This window comes from Balaenoptera borealis, assembly GCF_965194805.1.
Source record: "Balaenoptera borealis genome assembly, chromosome: 20".
Classification (NCBI taxonomy): Eukaryota; Metazoa; Chordata; class Mammalia; order Artiodactyla; family Balaenopteridae; genus Balaenoptera; species Balaenoptera borealis.
In genome coordinates this window covers 30198534-30222068 of record NC_138879.1, presented here as the reverse complement: position 1 = coordinate 30222068, position 23535 = coordinate 30198534, and the positions used below count along the sequence as shown (strand labels likewise).

The following is a 23535-nucleotide window of genomic DNA, read 5'->3' as shown; positions in this document are numbered from 1 at the left end:
ACAAACATTAAGAAAAAAGTATTGAATAAATACTTCACAAAAGAAGACACAGGAAGGACCAAAATCACATAAAATAATACACACTGTTATTGGCCACAGTGTAAACCCTTAAGAGATAGTGCATCAAACCCACAGGAATGGTTTAAAAAAAATTAACAATAAGAAATGTTAGAATGTGAAGCAACTGAAACTCTGATCCATCATTTTTGAGAGTACAAAATATTACAACTCTTTAAAAAATTATTTGACAATTCTATTTTCTTATAGTTAAACACACATATAATATGACTCAGTAATTCTATTACCACGCATTTACTCAGGAAAGATGATAATATATGTCCCCATAAAGATTTGTTTTAGAAAAATCATAAGAGATTTATACACCATGGGAAAATTCTGGAAACAACTGGAATGTTCAAAACAAGGAGAATTAATAAACATATTGTAGTATAATATGTTATAATGGAATACTAGTCTGCAATGTAAGTTTAAAAAAAGACAAGAGGCTCCAAATTGAGTCACCTGTGTAAGTCCAAAACACCAAACCAAGACTTATTAACGTTATTAGTTTTGGCCTCTCCCAGGAGTGGAACTTTAAACTAGTCAATCTGGCGTTACCTAATCAAAACTAATGAGGTAATCTACCTGATAGACCCCCACCCCCGCAGTCCCCTAAATGAAAGTGACCTCGCCACAATCTACACTTTGCTAGTAATTTCCTTGTCCCACTCATTTCTACCTATAAAATTCTCCTCACTTTGTACAGCTCCTTGAATCTCCTTTCTATTTCTTACATTGCATGTTGCCCAATTCATGGATTGTTGAATAAATTCAATAAGATCTTTAAAATTAACATACAGCAGCACAAATTAATTTTAAAAATATAATGCTGAACTAAAACAAAAAAAAGTTTTACACCAATGTGTACCTGTCATACAACTGCATTTATGTGAAGTTTTAGAATAGGAAAAACAAATTCATGACGATAGAAATCAAATCACTGAATGCTTCTAGTCCTGTTGGAGTGGTGGTGACAGACCGAGTAAAGGGGCACAAATAAAGTTTCTCAGATTATGGAAATATTGTAAATCATGATTTGAGATGATGATTAGAGGGGAATATACATTAGTAAAATCTCAGTAAGCTCTGCACTTAAGATATGCACATTTTATCATATGTAAATTCAATAGAAAGTATTGATAGTTAATTTTTTTTTAAATAGGAAGACATGATAAGAAACTCAATCAAATCTGAAGAGAACTAAATTTCTCAACTATCTGCCCAGGCCCTCAAACCTCTGAACTAACTTACAGTTTAAGAAATGTGTGATAGTAATTTTGTGAACCATTAACTATTATTGGAGGTGAATTTCTTTTAATTCATTTCAACAAGCACTTACTGAGTTCCTACTCTGAGAAAGACACTAAAGGATAATGGTGAAACAGAGACAAAATAAGATTCCCTATCATCAAGTAATTGTCTAACAGGGTTTGAAAAACTCCAGAAAGAACTATTTCAAGGGCTATTTAAAAATATTAAATTAGCTAGGACAGGTGACAAAGTCATAATCATTATAGCAAAACCTAATATAGTATCTGTGATATCGGTCAGGAGGAACTTGTAAAAGCAAATGTTATTAAATAGTAGTTAAGATACCACTTTAAGACAAAATTAGGAAAAAAATATGTAAAACTGAGCTTCTTACTCCTATTTGAGTCCTTCAACCTATCCAAAAACTGTGATATTTTAAAAGGGCTATGAGGTTGGAGGCAACTCACTAAATACTCTTGAGGCTTTCTTTTGTCATACCTACTAAAGTAGATGCTGGGAAAGAGAGATGTAACTTTCTAGGTAAATTTGTAGGTAAATGGGGATTTAAGTGTTTTCTATGGTGGACTTTGATCTTTTATTTTCTTTCTAAGTAGTAAATCAAAATATACAATGACAATAATAACAATACCTACAAAAAAGTGTAGTGATTAAGAGACTTAGAATCCTGGCTCTGCCACTTACTAGCTTTGATCAAGTCATTAATTTCTTCTTTGCCTTAGCTTCTCATCTGAAAATGGAAATAATTTAGAGTACCTATATTATAGAGTGTTTCTGAGAATAATGTATATACTTTATATAAACTACATAGAAATTCCGCAGGACACAAAACTTCAATAAATGTTTATTATTATACTTAAAGAATCATAAAGCCCTTTTGCATACTGCCTAGCATTTGGTGACAACTTAATATACATTGTTATAATAATATTCATTATCTTAAATTTCACTTTAATTAATAATGATTATTATTATTTTAACCTCAGCACTGTCTATGATGTCTGGTAATACAAATATGCGTTCAATAAATAAGCAAAAACACACATTTAAAAAAGAAGTTGAAATTGTCATGTGGCCTGACTTTTTTAGAGAAAATCAACACCTTTCAAAATAAATTCTGGGGATATAATTAAATGCTCCGCAAGTGACATATAGAGAAATGTGAAATAAAAACAAAGACATTTTGTGTGGTAAGGAAAAGGGAGAATTTCTCATGCAAAGTGATCTGAATTGATCAGGAAGGATAATGGAATAGAGAATCCTTTTAAAGAGCAAAATCAATATCCCGATATAAAAGAGATTTTAACTTATTTAAAGTGAGAAAATTGACAGAAAATAAACTAAACCATATGTGATAGTGTTGGAAAGCAAATCAGGACTTGTCAAAGGAAGAGAATATCAATAATTGAACTTGTAACAAAATGACTTCTCATTTCTTCCCATACATTTTAATTTAGAGCAAAATGACATAAGGAAGTCAACAGAATGCTGAAAACAGTGTAAGAAGTAGCAATGTCAAGGGTGTAAAAGCAAAACATGGTATGTAAGGTTTGTTTGATGTCAGTTTATCCAGTTTCAGTTATTGATCTTTGTCTGCCAATCACCAATCTACATCTTTTCTGTTTGCCAACTGATTCCTGCAAACCATGTGTACACACACACACACACATTTGAATAGAACATGAACCCAACTCCCTTGAAGGGTTAAGCCATAACAGAGATCTGTAAACCACTTTACGGACAACAGTGCTGTGAGAAAAACAGCAAGTTGTCTCCCTTTGGGAAAGCAACTGTTCTGGAGGCTGTTAGGAGACTTTGTCCTGGCTATTAGATTTGACAGCTGTGTTCCTGGAGAAATTTTCAAGATGTTTTCAGAGGCATGAAATGTTATACAAACTTATGACACTGTGAGTATTAGTGAATGGGAGCAAAGAATTCCCTCAGAAGTATGGGATTTGAGGACAAAGGTCTGCTCTGGAATGCTATGTCACTTAATAGCTGAATGACTGGAATAAAAGTGCCCAACATATTTAATTGCACAGGCATTGTTTCTTCTTCCATAAAATAAGGCTATTCACTTTATGTGAAAGAATTCTTGGGAGTTTTAAATATTATAAAACTCTGGCTCAGTACTCTACCCATACATGTTCCACATATGTTATCATAGAGAGAATGATTTTTTTGCATTACTTTCCCAAAGAAGCCTACTACCGTTTTTTGTTAGAATTTATACCTTTTTAAAATTACTCTTTTTTTTACTATTTTGCACAGAGCACACAAGGGAGAGAATACCAAAGAAAGTAGAGCAGTGTAAAGGGAAGGAAAGGAAAGAGGATGAGCAAGAGAAGAATGTTTCTGGGTAGCCAGGATACACATAGCTGCCTAGCCTTTAGGTATTGCATGAAAACTTCTGCAGCTCCAGACCTCTGAACACTGTGGAATGGTTACTTTGCATTTAACGAATGCAAAGATGTCTCTTAATAACACTTAACTGTTTTGCATAGTTGAATGATATTATTTATATGTTAGTTATTTTTTCCATTCCTTCTCCCTCCTCCATTTCCACTCCTTTTCAGATGTTCCATTCTGTGCTCCTTATCTTGGAAAAGGATTGTCACAATATAAACCATAAAAAAGCCTAGTAGGCTCTAACTTTTAAATTCCAAATGTTTAAACATTTATAGACCAGAGACTACACAAATGTTTGGGGAAAACAAGAGGCAGAAAAAAAGACCTTTCCACAGAGCTTTACTAAATATCACCCACTACTATTCAGATTGAAAAAAGGATTTCCTCAGTGTTAGAAAAGGGGGAAAAAATGGAGTAGAGGTAATGAAAGTTTCATGGGCCTAAGAGAGGGAGCAAGAGACTAGAGAGGTTTAGGGAACTTAAAAGCTGAGAAGGTTTAGAACCTGCTTGTGGGCCCTGGATCTTCCCTAGGTAGGCAACAAGATCCCAGCTATATCCAGACTCACAGACAATATTTTAAGTCAGTTTTACATGGGAAAAAAGGGGATTTCTTAATTGGAATTTGCATGGTCCTGGATTAATAGATATCTCAGTAGACAATGTCTTAGCAGATCAGTTGATGACAAGGTAGGTACTAACATCCTGAGAAACTTGATCCTATGTGAGATTCCTTTCCCAGGACACTTGCACAAAAGGAGGGAAAGGGGCAGGTAAGATTAAGTAATTGAGACAAATATTTTGTCACTTTAGTTCATTAGGGCTTGAAATAGAAATAAAGATAAATTTCTTGAACTTCAGAGTCTGTGAACTGAGATTCATACCTACTGATTTTTTATTGTGAGAATATATATAACAAAATTTATTAACAAAAAATTTATGTTAATAATTAACATAAAATTTCAACCATTTTAAGTGTATTAAGTACATTCACATTTTTGTGCAACCATCACTATCATCCACCTTCATAATTTTTTCAACTTCTCCAACTAAAATTTTGTATCCATTGAACACAAACTTTTAATTTCCACCTCCCCTTAGTCCCTAGCAACCCCCATTCTATTTTCTGTTCCTATGAGTCTGAATACTCTAGGTACTTAATATGAGTGGAATCATACAATATTTGTCCTTTTGTGACTGGTTCATTTCACTTAACATAATGTTGTCAAGGTTCATCCATGTTGTAGCATGTGTCAGAATTTCCTTGCTTTCTAAAGGCTGAATAATAGTCTATTGTATTCTATTCTATTGTAATAATATGATATATCCATTCATGATATCCATTCATGTATTGATGGACACTTGTGTTGCTTCCACTTTTTGACTATTATGTCTTGATTTTCTTAATCTATAAGGAGAAACAATGACTTTTGTCTTCCAGAAATATATTTGTGTCTAGCATTTGTTGTATTTTTTCCTATTTGCTCCCTCTTTATGGTTTCAGGTCTTTTATAATTCATCATTATCCTTTAAAGTCTTGGAGAGATGGTTGAATCAGTAATCAGCTATGTTTAGTTATAAGTTAATGGTATTGATTTTAATTTCAAAGGTCTAATTAACTTTCTTTAACTTTTCCCTTACAATTGTCTTTTTTTATGATGATGATGGTTTTTAAATCAAAGGACACTTAAGGTGGAACCTGACATTAACTAGTGCCTCCTGGTTTATTAAAGAGCAGCTTTATTACTCCTTCATCCCCACCCTTCTCTCCCCCACATTTTTAGACCTAAAGAACCAAAGGGAAGTTGGAGGAAAAATGGAAATGAGTGTTTGCTGATTTGCTCTTAGTTGATTTGATCAGTGGCAAAAGGAAACATGATAGGTCAAAAAAGCTATGGCTTAAGGCAAATGTGTGTAAAACAGGGAATTCTGATATGAGCACTGTCCTCGGGCTTGTTTCATTCTGTTGTGACTTTCTAAGTGTTCTTATCCACTGAATTCAGAGCATTTGTAAAGGGGTTGTGAGAGTTATGAATGTGAATTACCAATGTTGGGCCCTCTGCTAGGGAGTAAGACTTATACTTCTTGCCATTCCTGGGACTACTCTTCCCTTTTACTATGTACTTTGACACAAAGTTCTTATTTAATCCTCCAGTAACACATTTTAATTACATTTCTGCTATGGTCTAAATGTTTGAGTCTTCCCAAAATTCACATGTTGAAATTCTAACTCCTAAGGTGATGGTATTAGGAGGTGGGGTTTTAGGGAGTTGATTTGGCCATGAGGGTAGAATCCTCATGAATGTGATTAGTGCCTTTATAAAAGAGGCCTGAGATGCTCCCTTGCTGCTTCCATCATGTGAGGACACTGTGAAAAGACAACCAACTAAGAGGTGGTTCCACACCAGACACCAAATCTACCAGCCCTTGACCTTGGACTTCCCAGCCTTCAGAACTCTGAGAAATAATTTACTACTGTTTATAAGACACTCAGTCTATGGTATTCTGTTATAGCAGCCTGAATGAATTAAAACAATTTCTAACAATTATCTTGGATGATTTTATAAAGGAAAGCTCATATTTATTTTTTTGATAAAGTTTAAAATGATTTTTTAATACTTAAAACTAAACAATGTTGATAGATTTTTAAATGAATTTGGGGATAACTCACAACTTTACATTATTGAGCCTTTCCTTATAGGAATATGATCCTTCTCTTCATGTCTTAAAATCTTCCTTTGTGTTCTTCAGAAGAGTTTAGAGATGTAAGGTAAACTCTGTATTTCTTAACTTTATAACTAGGTAATTTTGATGTTGTTGATGTTGGGATTTTGTAGTAACACTTTTGCTTAACCATCACTGCATGTTGATAATGTGGCAAGCACTGTACTAAGCAACTGAACAGTATTAATTTATTTAATTCTCACAACAATTTTGTAAGTTAAGTAAGAACTATGTGGAAACTGATTTAAAGACTATGGAAATGACACTTAAAATAAGGAATTAGCCCAAAGTCATGCAGCAAGCATATGGCAGAGCCAGGATATAAGACTAATTTTAAACATTTCCACATCACACTATTTTTTTATCATTATACTATTTTATTCTGCCCCCTTGATTTAAGGAAACACACACACAAACACACACTGAGTTTTAACTAACAGACTACAATATCTTCCATGAGATAATCCTAACTTCGTAAGACATGTTGATATAGGAACTGTTTGTAGATTTTTTTTTCTTTTGGCCATGCCACGTGGCTTGTGGGATCATACTTCCCTGACCAGGGATTGAACCTGGGCCACAGCAGTGAAAGCACTGAGTCCTAACCATTGAACCACCAGGGAATTCCCAATTTGTAGATATTGTTTAGAAAATAATTAGTCTGACAGAGTTAGCCTTATAAACTTCATAGTTAATTGACTATGAACCTTTCTCATTTAACAATTTGGGTGATTTGGGGCAGGGGTGGATAAAGTGATCGCACTGACCATACTTATCTAAATTATAGTTCTTACCCTGGAAATTCCCATAGATGTATGTTAAAAACAATGATAGCATCCAAAATGATTTAAGTGTTCTACATAATAATTAGTAATCATAAAATAATCATAAATAAAATAATCATAAGTAGGATTTCACTGCTGTAAAATTTTGAAAGAATGTCTTTTATAGGTTTACATTGCTATGTTTGTCATTTGGATAGAAAGAAGGGAAGAACTAAATTATTTTGTATTTATAATGCTTACTGCAGTAATAAGCTATACAACTATCAAAATCCAGCTAACTTCTCTGCTTTTAAGTTCCCACAAAACCTTATAGAAAGGTTGCAGAATACAAGGTTAATATACAAAAGCCAATTGTTTCCCTATATACCAAAAAAGAACAAGTGGAATTTGAAATTAAAAACACAATATCATTTACATTAGCATTCTTGAAAATGAAATAGTCAGGTGTAACAAAATATGTATAAGATTTTTTGAGGAAAACAACACTTAACTCTAATGAATAAAATCAAAGAAGAACTTAAAAAATGGAGAGAAGGGACATCAAAGATAGAGCTGAATAAGACATCCTTGTTCATGCCCCACCCCCCAACAACAAAAATTTGGCATCTATTCACAGACTCAAGTGTCTTTGTGGGAGCTGCGGGATCCAGCACCATATGCCAAAGGATCCAGCAGGAGCCTCACCCACCTGCACATTGAGTAATAGGCTTACAGACCTTGGTTCTAGCTGTTGACCATGAAGTGGTCCATGAACTAGCTCCAGGTTCTCTAAGCCATAGTCCAAGAGCCCCTGGAGAACCCTGCCTCTGACAATCACCTACAGAAAAAAAGAGCCTTTCTGGAAGTGTAGGTTTCCAATGGAGAAGTTTCAGCACACTGTTGCAGCAAACAAGCATGAGTTTAGATACATTGGAGATGGTTAGAAGAAAAGTTTGACCTTACCCACATCAAACTTTTTCCAAGGTGACATAGTTCAGGACCAAGAGAGACCTTTTCAGCTCATAATTTTTCCTACTTCAATACCTCACTTTCAACAATGAACAACTCATCAAGACAGAAAAATCAATAAGGAAATGTTGGACTTGAACTATACTTTAGATCAAATTAACCTAACAGATATAAACAGAAGAACATTACATCCAACAGAGGCAGAATACACATTCTTGTCAAATACACACAAAGCATTCTCCAGATATAGCATATGATAGGTCACAAAACAAGTCTTTTTTTTCAATTGAAGTAGAATTGATGTACAGCATAATATGTTACAAGTGTACAACATAATGATTCAAAATTTTTAAAGGTTATACTCCATTTATTGTTACTATAAAATGTTGCCTATATTTCCTATTTTGTATAATATACACTTGTAGCTTATTTTATATATAATAGTTTGTACCTATTAATCCCTTACCCCAACATTGTTTCTCCCCACTTCCCTCTTCCCACTGGTAACCACTAGTTTGTTTTCTACATCTGTGAGTCTGCTTCTTTTTTGTTATCTTTCCTAGTTGGTTGTATTTTTTAGATTTCACATATAAGTGATATCATACAGTGTTTGTATTTCTCTGTCTGACTTATTTCACTTAGCATGATGCTCTCCAAGTTTATCCATGTTGTTGCAAATGGCAAAATTTCATTCTTTTTTATGGCTGAGGAGTGTTCCATAGCATTTTTCTGAGAACTAGAATCAATAATTTTAAAATTTGTTTGGAAACACAAAATACCTCAAATAGCCAAAACAATCTTGAGGAAGAAGAATAGAGCTGGAATATTCACACTCTCTGACTTCAAACTATACTACAAAGCTACAGTAACCAAAGCAGTATGGTCCTGGAGCAAAACTGGGTACATAGATGAATGAAACAGACTAGAGAGTCTAGAAATAAACCCACACACTTATGGTCCATTAATCTACAACAAAGGAAGCAAGAATATACAGTGGAGAAAAGACAGTCTCTTCAAAAAGTGGTGTTGAGAAAGTTGGACACCTACAGGTAAATAAATAAATTAGAACATTTTTTTCACACTAAAACTCATTTTATAAGGCCAACATAATCTTGATATTGAAGTCAGATAAGGACAATACAAGAAAAGAAAACTATAGGCCAATATACTTGATGAATGTAGTTGCAAAAATTCTCAATAAAATATTAGTCAGCCAAATTCAACAGTGAATTAAAAGAATTATATACCATGATTGAGTAGGATTTATCCCAAGAATGCAAGGATGGCTCAATATACACAAATCAATAAATATAATACACTAAATTAATAGAATAAGAGATTTAAAAAAATTATGATTATTTCAATAAATGCAGAAAAATCAGTTTATAAAATTAAACCTCCTTTCCTGATTAAAAACTCTCAACAAATTGAAGGGAGAAGGAAAATAATTCAGCTTAATAAGGCTGAGTATGGCAACCAACTAATATCATACTCAATGGTGAAAGGTTAAATTTTTTTCTCTGAGATCAGGGAAAATACAAGGGTGATCCCAGACCTCTTGTATTCAACATAGTACCAGAAGTCCTAGCCAGAGCAATTAGGCAAGAAAAAGAAATAAAACACATCTGAATTGGAAAAAAAGAAATGAAATTGTCTTTGCTTGCAGATGATATGATCTTATATATAGAAACCCTAAAGATTCCACCAGAAAAATGAGTACTAATAACCAAATTTTAAAATTGCAGGATTGAAAATCAATTTATAGAAATCAGTTGCATTTCTATACACTAACAGTAAAATAACTGAAAAAGAAAAAGACACAAATAAATGGAAATAAATATAACTTGTGTTCATGAATTGGAAGAAATAATATTGTTAAAGTTGTTAAAAATATTGTTAAAATGTTTAATAATATTGTTAAAATACTACCCAAAGCCATCTATAGATTCAATGCAATACTTATCAAAAATTCCAGTGTCATTTTTCACTGAAACAGAAAAAAAATCCTAAAATTGGTGTGGAACCACAAAAGACCCTGCATAGACCAATGGAACAGAATGGAGAGCTCAGAAATAAACCCTCTCATATATAGTCAAGTAATATTTGACAGTGGAGTCAAGTTTACTCAATGGGGAAAGGATAGTCTCTTCAATAAGTGGTGTAGAGAAAAGTGGATAATCACATACAAAACAATAAAATTAAATTCCTACCTTATGCCACTAAAATATTAATTTTCAGTAGAGTAAAGATCTCAATATAAGACTTGAGAGTGTAAAACTTCTAGAATAAAAAAGAGACAAATCTCCTTGACTTTGGTATTGGCAATGAGTCTTTGGGCTATGGCACCAAAAGTAAAGGCAACAAAAACAAAATAAACAAGGGGGACTATATCAAACTAAAAAAAAAAAAAAAATTCTACACAAACAACCAAGAAGTAAAAAGGCAACCTATGAATGGGAGAAAATGTTTGCAAAGCATGTATCTGCAAACAGATATCAAAAATATATCCAAAATATATATGGAACTCATGTAACTCAAATCCAAACAAAATAATCTGATTTTAAAATGCCATAGGGGGCTTCCCTGGTGGCGCAGTGGTTGGGGGTCCATCTGCCAATGCAGGGGACATGGGTTTGGGCCCTCATCCGGGAAGACCCCACATGCCGTGGAGCATCTAAGCCCGTGCCCCACAACTGCTGATCCTGTGCTCTGGAGCCCATGAGCCACAACTGCTGAGCCTGCGTGCCATAGCTACTGAAGCCCATACACCTGGAGCCCGTGTTCCACAACAAGAGAAGCCACCGCAATGAGAGGCCCACGCATCTCAACGAAGAGTGGCCCCCACTTGCCTCAACTAGAGAAGGCCCACGTGCAGCAACGAAGACCCAACATGCCAAAAATAAATAAAAATAAGTAAATTTAAAATGCCAGAGGAACTGAATAGCCATTTTTTCCAAAGAATACATACAAATTGCCCAGATTTGAAAAATTACTCAACATCACTAATCATCAGGGAAATGCAAATCAAAAACACAATGAGATATTACCTATCACCTGTTAGCATAGCTACTTTAAAAAGGCAAGAGATAACAAGTGTTGGTTAGGATGTGGTGAAAAAAGAACGCTTGTGCATCAGTAATGGAAACGCAAATTTTTACAACACTATGGAAAACTGTATGGAGGTTCCTCAAAAAATTAAAAATAGAACTATCATATAATACAGCTAAAAGTGTTCTGTACCCCAATTCAATTTTCAATCTGTGTGTGTGGGTGTGTGTGTGTGTATGTAGGAGTTTTCACCAAGCGGTTCTCCTATACCAGTTGGGTGTCCTACAATTCAATTTAATTCTGACACTACCTATCAAGAGATATCATCAGATTCCACTGGTTAAGGGCTCATTCTCACAGACTGCCCTCCACTTTAGATGCCAATCACAAGACCAGGTTGTTACCTGTGCTCCTGACCAACTGGCTACCAATTGGAGGGTCCCACAACCCTTCTTTGGGTTTGATTAATTTACTAGAGTGGCTCACAGGAATCGGGAAACCCACTAGATTACTGGTTTATTACAAAAAAATTATTAAAGAATGTAAATCAATAGCCAGATGAAGAGAACAAAGCAGCTTCTCTCCTCATGGAGTTTGTGGCCTACATGGCATGGTGGTAATGTGAAAGACTTCTGCTTCCCTAAGTTGGAAGATCTTTAAACCTCCTCCTTTGGTCTTTTATGGAGGTTTCATTAATAGGCATTATTGATTAAATCATTGGCTATTTGTGATTGATTCAACCTCCAGCCCCTCTCCCCTCCCAGAAATCAGGGAGTGGGAATAAAAGTTCTAACCCTTGAGACCAAATATTATCACAAAAGATGTTGCCATTGCTCTCATTGTTCAGGAAATTCCAAAGGTTTGGGAGCTGTGAGCTAGGAACAAGAACAAAGACCAAATATATATGAGAAATATATTTTGGTCATCTGAATGGTCTGGCACATAGATGTTTATATTAGCTTTATCGATAATTGCCAAACTTTGAAGCAATCAAGATACCCTTCGCAAGGAGAATAGGTAAAAATCTAATAAATCCTGACAATGGAATATTATTCAGCACTTAAAACAAAGCTATCAAGCCATGTAATGTTATGATGAAAACTTAAATGCATGGCACTAAGTGAAAAAGGCCAATCTGAAAAGATTACAGACTGTATGATTTTAACTCTGGAAAAGGCAAAAATATGGAGACAGATAAATAAATAAATAAATAAATAAATAAATTAATTAATTAGATGAGTAGTTGCCAAGAGTTATGGTGGGGTGAGGGAAGAATAAGTGGACCATAGAGAATTTTTAGAGCCATCAAACTAGTTTTTATGATAGTGTAATGGTGGGTGCACGTCATTATAAATTTGTCCAAATTCATAGAATGTATTACACCAAGGGTGAACCCTAATGTAAACTTTCAAAACTGAGTGCTAATAATGTGTCAATGTAAGTTTATCAATTGTAACAAATATACCACTATGGTGGGGAATGTTGGTAATGGGAGAAGATACACATGGGGGTGGGGTATGATTATATGGGAAATCTCTGTAAATCTCTGTTATATTTTTCTAAATTTTCTAAAATAATAAGTTCTATTAATTTTTTTAATTTAAAAGGTAAGGTGAAGAAACCAACAGAAACTTATTCTGATGTTTGTATTATGCTGTACAAGTGGGTGGGAAGTTCCCCTCCACTTGATAGCAAAGTGGAAGAGGAAGGGATTAATGAGTCAAAGCTATTTAAAGAAGCAATTGCTTCTGGGGCTGTACCCTAGGAAGAGAGGTAATTGTTTTGGAGGATAAAAATATCAGAGCTTAATAAAATAAAATTGAAAAACTAAAAGGTAAGTAGAACAATAAAATGCCAAACATATTAAAATATACTCTGTTTATTAGGAAAATAAGTTGTATTCTGGAATTCAATAAAAACCTAATTAAGGATGATTTTTGTTGGGCTTCACTGTTGTTGCAACTGTAGCTACTTATCAATTGTTCTCAGGGGTCCAAAGATCTCTTTATTGCTGGGGTTATCTGAGTCCCTAATTTCCTAGAGCATAGTAATCTTATATATGGTTTTAAGAAATTTTGAAAATGTCCAAGAAGCGAATGAAAAGTGCATGTTTATTCAAGATCAGGTTGTGCAGACTAATTAAAACATTCGGTTCCTTTGCTTTGGCGTAGAATTATACCTATTCACTGGGGGAAAACTGACTATCTCCAATATTTGTTATATATCTTCTATTAATAAAAAGAAGAAACAAGTTAAATATTCCCTGAACAATGCAGTTAGGCAGTCAAGATTTTTCTAAGCATTGGATCTATTCATAAGTGGGAATAACAAAGGGGATATTAGATAATGAGAATGTCTCTAAAATTCTCTTCAAGCTTCTTGTTCAAATTTTATGTAACCCAGATCCTTCCAGCTACTTGCAGTCCCTTTGTCTTCTTTAATGCTTCAGAGACTGTTTTTTATTGTGTTTACAGGAGTAAAATTTCAGTAAAGGATGATTAAACAGTGAATAATTTTGATAAAATACTTATTATCTAGACATGTTGAGAGGGAAAAATTTGTTTCTTTGCCTTTCTTGAGTGCTTGTGGCTGAACTAACAAGAAAATTGATACAAGAAGGACTAAAAGAAAAAAAAAAACAAAACCAAATTTTAATTTGTGCCCACCAAGGTCTCATAGAAATAGGACTTAAGAAGTAGGTAGGGTGACTTCTATACTTTTTAGACAAAGTAATAATAAATAAATAAATGTGTGAGGAATTGACAGGACAAAGAAACTTGGGCTTTGGGTGCTCAAATAGTGAAGAATCTAAAGAGATTTTGGACTTGGGGTAATAAAATAAAGAAGTAACAAATTTGTTTATACAGTCTTCTCACTCTGATTCCCTATATCTGATGATGAGGGTGTCCTTCCATCTCCAAATGCAGGGATTTCACCTTTCACGAGAAAGATTTATTTCATGCTTTTAGAGAGACAGAAAGGAGGGTCAAAGTACCCCTCTTGCATTGTCAGATTCTTAAGTAACTTTAATTCAAAATATTCAATATACCATTGTAGCATATTTTGGCATGGCCTGTCGTGAGCCCTAACAGTTACATAAGTGGATTTTCTTAAGTGAATCTCTTGGGGTTTTTTGATACAAAAAGATAATATCTGAATTTAATAATAGATTTTTTCAGTGTTCCTAATTTATATTTGTTTGTTTATTTACTTATTTATTTCATGTTTATTGAGGTATAATTGACATACAGTAAGGTGTAAGTTTAAGGTGTACAAAATAATGATTTGATTTACATACAGTATGAAGTGATTATCAAAATAGGTTTAGTGAAGATCCATCACCTCATACAGAAACAAAGTTAAAGAAAGAGAAATTTTTTTTCTTGTGATGAGAAATGTTAGGATTTACTCTCTTAACCACTTTTATATATAACACACAGCAGTGTTAACTATATTTATCATGTTGTACATCACATCCCTAGTACTTATAACTGGAAGTTTGTACCTTTTGACTTCCTTCACCTAATTCCACCTCCTCCTCACATCCCATCTCTGTAAGCCACAAATCTGATCTCTTTTTCTATGAGTTTGTTTTAAAAGTATAATTGACCCAAACACTCTATTAGTTCCTGTTACACAAAATAGTGATTGATATTTCTATACATTTCAAACTAATCACCATGATAAGACTAGTTACCATATTATAACATACAAAGATATTACATAGTTACTGACTCTATTCCCCACACTGTACATTTCATACACATAACTCATTTGTTTTGCAACTGGAAGTTTGTACCTCTTAACCTCCTTCACCTATTTCTTTCCTCCCCAACTCCCCACCCATCTGGCAACCACACGTTTTTTCTCTATAACTCTGTTTATGTTTTGTCAAGTTGGTTAATTTATTTTTATTGTACATATGAGTATTTGTCATGCAGTATTTGTCTTTCTCTGTCTGACTTATTTCACTTAGCATAATACCCTCTAGATCCATCCATACTGTTTCAAGTGACAAGATTTCATCCCTTTTTATGGCATAGGAAATTCTTTTTATTTCTTTTTTTTTTTTAATTATGGTTCATTTACAATGTTGTGTTAGTTTCAGGTGTACAACAAAGTGATTCAGTTATATATATAGTGATTCAGATTCTCTTCCCTTCCCTCTTCCCTTATAGGTTATTACAAAATATTTAATATAGTTCTCTGTGCTATATAGTAGACCTTTGTTGGTTATCTAAATATTTTATATATAGTAGTGTGTATATGTTAATCCAAGCCTCTTAATTTATCACTAACCTCATTTCCACTTTGGAAACCACAAGTTTGTTTTCTATGTCTGTGATCTCTTTCTGTTTTGGAAGTAAGTTAGTTTGTTTTCTGTTTTTTTTTTAGATTCCCAATGTGTATCATAATATATCATATGATATTTGTCTTTCTCTGTCTGACATGGTTCACTTAGTAAGATAATCTCTAGGTCCATCCATGCTGCTGCAAATGGCATTATTTCATTCTTTTTATAGCTAAGTAATATTCCATCATATATATATATATATATATATGTATATATATATACACATATATACATATATGTATTTATATCCCATTTTCTTTACTCATTCATCTGGACATTTGGGTATCTTCCAGGTGTTGGCTATTGTAAATAGTGTTGCAGTGAACATTGGTGTGCACGTATATTTTCAAATTATGGTTTTGTTCAAATATATGCCCAGGAGAGGGATTGCAGGATCATACGTAACACTATTTCTAGTTTTTTAAGGAAGGTCCATACTGTTCTCCAAAGTGGCTGTACCAATTTACATTGCCATAAACAGTGTTGGAGGGTTCCTTTTTCTCCACACCCTCTCCAGCATTTATTATTTGTAGACTTTTGAATGATGGCCATTCTGACCCGTGTGAGGTGATATCTCATTGTAGTTTTGATTTGCCTGTCTCTAATAATTAGCAATGTTGAGTATCTTTCATGTGCCTGTTGGCCATCTGTATGTCTTCATTGGAGAGATGTCTATTTAGGACTTTTGCCCATTTTTTTATTGGGGTGTTTCTTTTTTGATATTGAGGTAGATGAGCTATTTGTATATTTTGGAGATTAATCCCTTGTTGGTTGCATCATTTTCAAATGTTTTCTCCCATTTTATAGGTTGTCTTTTGTTTTGCCTATGATTTCCTTTGGTATGCAAAAGCTTTTAAGTTTAATTAGATAACATAGTTCATTTTTATTTTTATTTTTATTTTCATTACTCTAGGAGACAGATCCAAAAAGATATTGTTGCAATTTGTCAGAGTGAGCTCTGCCTAAGTTTTCCTTTAGGAGTTTTATACTATCCTGTTTTCCATTTAAGTCTTTAATCCATTTTGAGATTTTTTTTGTATATCGTGTTAGAGAATGTTCTAATTTCATTATTTACGTGTAGCTGTCCAGTTTTCCCAGCACCATTTATTGAAAGAAGTGTCTTTTCTCCATTGTATATTCTTGCCTCTTTTCTCCTAGATTAATTGCCCATGGGTACGTGGGTTTATTTCTGGGCTTTCTATCCTGTTCTATTGATCTATATGTCTGTTTTTGTGCTAGTGCCATACTGTTTTGATGACTATCTTTGTTGTATAGTCTGAAGTCAGGGAACCTGATTCCTCCAGCTCTGTTTTTCTTTCTCAAGATGGCTTTGGCTATTCAGGGTCTTTTGTTTTTCCACACAATTTTTTTTTTTTTAACATTTTTATTGTAGTATAATTCCTTTACAATGGTGTGTTAGTTTCTGCTTTATAACAAAGTGAATCAGTTATACATATACATATGTTCCCATATCTCTTCCCTCTTTAAAACTTTTTTGTTCTAGTTCTGTGAAACATGCCATTGATAACTTGATAGGGATTGCACTGAATCTATAGATTGCCTTGGGTAGGACAGTCATTTTGACAACATTGATTCTTCTAATCCATGGACACAGTGTAGCTTTTTATCTGTTGTGTCATCTTTGATTTCTTTTATCAGCATCTTATAGTTTAGGATTACAGGTATTTTGCCTCCCTAGGTAGGTTGATTCCTACATATTTTATTCTTTTTGATGCAATCATAAATGGGATTGTTTCATTAATTTCTCTTTCTTATCTTTCATTGTTAGTATATAGAAATGCAACAAATTTCTGTGTATTAATTTTTAACCTGCAATTTTACCAAATTCATTAATGAGCTCCAGAAGTTCTCTGGCAGCATCTTTAGGATTTTCTATGTATACTAAAATGCAACCTTCAAACAGTGACAGTTTTACTTCTTCTTTTCCAATTTGTATTCCTTTTGTGTATTTTTCTTCTCTGATTGTTGTGGCTAGGACATCCAAAACTATGTAGAGTAAAAGTAGCAAGACTGGACATCCTTGTCTTGTTCCTGATTTTAGAGGAAATGCTTTCAGCTTTTCACCATTGAACATGATGTTAGTGGTGGATTTGTCATATATGGTCTTTATTATTTTGAGGTAGGTTCCTTCAATGCCCACTTCCTGGAGAGTTGTTAATCATAAGTGAGTATTGAATTTTGTCAAAAGCTTTTCCTGCATCTATTGAGATGATCATATGGTGTTTATTCTTCAATTATTTAATGTGGTGTATCACAATGATTGATTTGCAAATATTGAAAAATCCTTGCATCTCTGGGATAAATCCCACTTGATCATAGTGTAGGATCCTTTTAATGTATTGTTGTATTTTGATTGCTAGTATTTTGTTGAGGATTTTTGTGTCTATGTTCATCAGTGATATTGGCCTGTAATTTTCTTTCTTCATGGTATCTTTGCCTGGTTTTGGGATCAGGATGAGGATGGCCTCACAGAATGAGTTTGGGAGTGTTCCTTCCTCTGCAATTTTTTGGAATAGTTTTGGAAAGATAGGTGTTAACTCTTCTTTAAATGTTTGATAGAATTGTCCTGTGAAGCCAGCTGGTCCTGGACATTTGTTTATTGGATGCTGTTTAATCACAGTTTCAATTTCATTACTTGTGATTATTTTGTTAATATTTTCTCTTTCTTCCTGTTCCAGTCTTGTAAGGTTGTACCTTTCCAAGAATTTGTCCATTTCTTCTAGGTTGTCCTTTTCTTTCTTTTCTTTTCTTTTTCTTTTTTCTTTTTTGGCATATAGTTGCTTGTCGTATTCTCTTATGATCCTTTATATTTCTGTGGTGTCCATTGTAACTTCTCCATTTTCATTTCTAATTTTATTGACTTGAATTGTCTCCCTTTTTTTCTGATAGGTCTGGCTAAAGGTTTTTCAATTTTGTTTATCTTCTCAAAGAACCAGCTTTTAGATACATTGATCTTTGCTATTGTTTTCTTTGTCTATTTCATTTATTTCTGCTGTGATCTTTATAGTTTCTTTTACTAAATTTGCATTTTGTTTGTTCTTATTCCTCTAGCTGCTTTAGGTGTAAGGTTAGGTTGTTTATTTGAGATTTTTCTTGTTTCCTGAGGTAAGATTGTATTGCAATAAACTTCCCTCTTAGAACTGCTTTTGCTGTGCCCCATAGATTTTGGATTGTCATGTTTTTATTGTCATTTGTCTCTAGGTATTCTTGAGTTCCTCTTTGATTTCTTTAGTGATCCATTGGTTATTCAATAACATATTGTTTAGCCTCCACGTGTTTGTTCTTTTTTACAGTTTTTATTCCTATACTTTATTTCTAATCTCATAGCATAGGAAAAGATGCTTGATATGACTTCCACTTCCTTAAATTTACTGAGGCTTGATTTGTGACCCAAGATGTGATCTATCTTGGAGAACGTTCCATGTGCACTCGAGAAGAAATTGTATTCTGCTGCTTTTGTATGGAAAGTCCCATAAATATCAATTAAGTCTATCTGGTCTAATGTGTCTTTTAACACTTGTGTTTCCTTATTGATTTTCTCTCTGGATGTTCTGTGTGTTAGTGGGACGTTAAAGTCCCTCACTATTATTGTGTTACTGTTAATTTCTCCTTTTATGGTTGTTAGCACTTGCCTTATATATGGAGGTGTCTCTGTGTTGGGTGCATATACATTTACAGTTGTTATATCTTCTTCTTGAATTGATCCCTTGATCATTATGTGGTGTCTTTCTTTGTCTCTTGTAAATCTTTACTTTGAAGTCTATTTTTGCTGATATGAGTCTTGCTACTCCAGATTTCTTTTGATTTCCATTTGCATGGAATACCTTTTTCTATCCCCTCATTTTCAGTCTGTATGTGTGCCTAAGTCTGAAGAGGGTTGTTTTGCTGAAAGCCTGTTTTCACTTTTAAGGTTCATTGGATTTGCTGGCAAAATAACCACTAATCTCACACAAATAGACAGCTTTAATCAATTCTTTTATGAAAGGTGATTTAACTTAATTTTAATATACAATCATTAGAAGGAAAGGCATATTAGAGAAACATAATAGGGTATACATCACCAAATTGGGCCGACACCTACTTCCAGTTCCAAACAGCAGTTGGGAAGTCCCAAGTGACAGCAATCTGGTGACCCAATTGGTAAGGGTCCTGGGCAGTGCATCCACCCCATGGGTGAGACTTCAGATTGGAATTCTTGGGGCTTCTGTTTATAATTCCTGGCCTCAAACTGATACTAGTTTGCAGGCAAAAATGCAGCTCTGGTTCAATTGTAACAGTGCTGTTAATTTCACCATGTGAGTCACAAGATTTTCCAGACCCTGGGGGACTGGTCTGGTCCCCAGGGCTCAAGAAATTCCAAGACTGACTCCCTTTCTTATCATAAGCACAGTTTGACTTGCTAGCAGCAATTGTTAGGTGTGCAGTCCAGGCAAGGTCACAGTTCATTCAGAAGCCTGCTTCTGCCTCTGAAGCCTGAACAAGACTACTTTATTAATTTTCCAAACAGGGGTCTCTTGTAGACAGTACACATATGGGTCTTGTTTTTATATCCATTCAGTCAGTCTCTGTGCTTTGTTTGGAGCATTTAACCCATTTACATTTAAGGTAATTATTTATAAGTATGTTTTTATTGCCATTTTGTTAGTAGTTTTGGATTTGTTTTTGTAGGTCTTTTTTCCTTCCTTTCCTCTTTTGTTTTCTTCTCCTGTGATTTGATGATGATATTTAGTGTTGTGTTGGATTCCTTTTTCTTTTTGAGTGTATGTATAGTTTTTTGCTGTTCAGTTACTATGAGGTTTTGATACAAGTTATATATATACAAGATTGTTTTAAGTTGCTGATCTCTTAATTTCAAATGCACTTCAAATATCCTGGATTTGTATTCTTCTCCTCTCATGTACTGGTTTTGTACCATATTTGTGTGTGGATGATTTCCTACATTTACTGTATGTTTGCCTATACTGGTGAGTTTGCCCACTTCATAATTTTCCTATTTCTAGTTGTGTCCTTTACTTTTCCACCTAGAGAAGTTCCCTTAGCATTTGTTGCAAAGGTGGTTTGGTATTGCTAAATTCTTTTAACCATTGTTTGTCTGTAAAGCTTTTTATTTCTCTGTCAGATCTGAAGAAGAACCTTGCTGAATAGAGTATTCTTGCTTGTACGTTCTTCCCTTTCACCACTTTAAATATATCATGCCACTCCCTTCTGAACTTCAGAGTTTCTGCTGAAAAATCAGCTGATAACTTTATCGGGATTCCCTTGTAATTTGTTGCTTTTCTCTTGTTGCTTTTAATATTTCTCTCTATCTTTATTTTTGTCAGTTTGATTACTACATGTCTCTGTGTGTTCCTCCTTGGGTTAATCCTGTATGGGACTCTGTGCTTCCTAGACTTGAGTTTCTGTTTTCTTTCCCATGTTAGGGAGGTTTTCAGCACTTATTTCTTCAAATGCTTTCTCAGGTCTTTTCGCTCTCTCTTCTCCTTCTGGAGCCACTATAATTCAAATGTTGGTTCATTTAATGTTGTCCCAGAGGTCTCTTAAACTGTCTTCATTTCTTCTCATTTTTTTCTTTATTCCATTCCACAGGGGTGATTTTCTTTACTCGTCTTCCAGCTCACTTCTGCCTTCAGTTCTTCTGCATCATTTATCTTGCTATCGATTCCTTCTAGTGTATTTTTCATTTCAGTTATTGTATTTTTCTCCTGTGTTTTGTTGTTCTTTATATTTTCTAACTCTTTGTTAAAAACTTCTTGTAACTTCTCCCTTTGTGCATCCATTCCTTTCCCGAATTCTTGAATCATCTTTATGATCAGTACTCTAAAACCTTTCTTGTATAGATATCCTATCTTCACTTCACTTTTTGTTCTTCTGAGGTTTTATCCTGTTCCTATGTCTGAAACATATTCCTCTGCAGTCTCATTTTGTCTAAATTCCAATTTGTATTTTTATGTATGTGGGTTAGATATGTTTCTCGATTTCTGATAAGTGGCCCTCTGTAGGGGATGTCCTATGTGTCCAAGCAGTACACTCCCTTCTTTTTACCCAAAGGCCAGGGACCAGCTAGTCCTAGGGTAAATTCTGTCCTGTTTGCTGACACATTTCCTTAGTCTGTGAGACTGTAATTTTGTTGCTTCTGGAGTCTGCCCACTGCTTGGTGGAACTGGGTCTTGGCCCTTTGGTGGGCAGGGTCACATCAAGGGGTGTGGTGTGTCTAGAGGGGGGTGGGGCTCAGGAAGTTTTTAGGCAGCCTGTCTGCTGTTGGGTGGGGCTGTGTTCCCACCCTGTTTATTGTTTGGCCTGAGACGTCCCAGCACTAGAGCTTACAGTCAGTTGGGTGGGGCCAGTACTTGGTGCCAAAATATCAGCCTCCAGGAGAGCTCATGACAATGAATACTCCCTAATATCTCTGCCACCAGTGTCCTTGTCCCCAGAGTGAGCCACAGTTACCCCTGCTTCCCCAGGAAACCCTCCAAGACCCACAGGTAAGTCTGGCCCAGGCTCGTATTAAGTCACTACTTTTGCCCTGGGTCCCAGTGCACATAAGACTTTGTGTGCACCCTCTAAGAGTAGAGTCTCTATTTCCCTCAGTCCTATGGACCTCTTGCAATCAAGCCCTGTTGGCCTTCAAAGCCAAATATCTGGGGGGCTCCTCTCCTGATGCCAGATTTCCAGGCTGGGGAGACTGATATGGGACTCAGATCTCTCACTCCTGTGGGAGCACTTATGTGATATAATTATTCTCCAGTTTGTGAGTTGTCCATCTAGGGTGCTATGGGATTTGATTATATAGTGAGTGATCTCCTTCTTCCACCTCACTGTGGTTTCTTCTTTATATCTTTGGATGTAGAATATCTTTTTTGGTATGTTCCAATCTTTTTTATTGATGGTTGTTCAGCAGTTAGTTGTGATTTTGGTGTGCTCGTGAGAGGAGGTGAGCTCAAGGTCATTCTACTATGCTGTCTTTTTGAGAGCAATAATAATCTATTTAAATATATATATATACATATATATATATATATATACTTCTTTATCCATTCATTTATTGATGGGCACCACAGTTGCTTCCATATCTTAGCTATTGTAAATAATGCTGCAATGAACATGTGTGTGCATATATCTTTTCTAATTAGTGTTTTTGTTTTATTCAGATAAATATTCAGGAGTGGAATTGCTGGATCATATAGTTCTCTCATTGTTGTTTTCATTTGCATTTCCTTGTTATTTAATGAAGTTGAGCATCTTTTCATGTGCATTTTGGCCATCTGTAATCTTCCTTGAAAAAAATATCTACTCAGATCCTCTGCCCATTTTTGATTCAGATTGTCTGCTTTTTTGAGGTTGAGCTGTATGAGTTCTTTGGATATTTTGGATATTAATAACTTATCAGATATATATTATTTGCATATATCGTCACCCAATCAGTAGGTGGCCATTTTGTTTTGCTGATAGCTTTCTTTGTTGTAGAAAAACTTATTAGTTTGATGTAGTCCCATTTGTTTATTTTTGCTTTTGTTTCCTTTGTCTGAGGAGAGACATCCCAAAATAATTTACCAAGACCAATGTCAAATAGCATACCACCTATGTTGTCTTCTATAAGTTTTATGGTTTAAGATCTTACATTTTAGTCTTTAATCTGTTTTGAATCCTTTTTGGGCATGGTGTGAGAGAACATTCCAGTCTGATCCTTTTGCATGTAACTGTCCAGTTTTCCCAGCATCATTTATTGCAGAGGCTGTCTTTTCCCCATTGTATATTCTTTCCACTTTTGTCATAGATTAATTGGTCATAAGAGTGTTGGTTTATTTCTGGGTTTTCTATTCTGTTCCAATGATATATGTGTCCACTTTTGTGCCAGAACCATTCTGTTTTGATGACCATAGCTTTGTATTACAGTTTGAAATAAAGGAGTGTGATACCTCC

At 34.5% G+C, this 23535-nt stretch overlaps 1 long non-coding RNA gene across 1 annotated transcript; it reads right to left on the bottom strand.

The window, feature by feature from the left end:
* Positions 1 to 10461: 10461 nt before the first annotated feature.
* On the bottom strand, positions 10462 to 22609 carry LOC309618751. The gene is made up of 2 exons (XR_014238612.1): positions 10962 to 22609; positions 10462 to 10901 (listed from the first exon to the last, which is right to left on the bottom strand). It is a non-coding gene; the product is annotated as an uncharacterized lncRNA (long non-coding RNA).
* Positions 22610 to 23535: the final 926 nt, after the last annotated feature.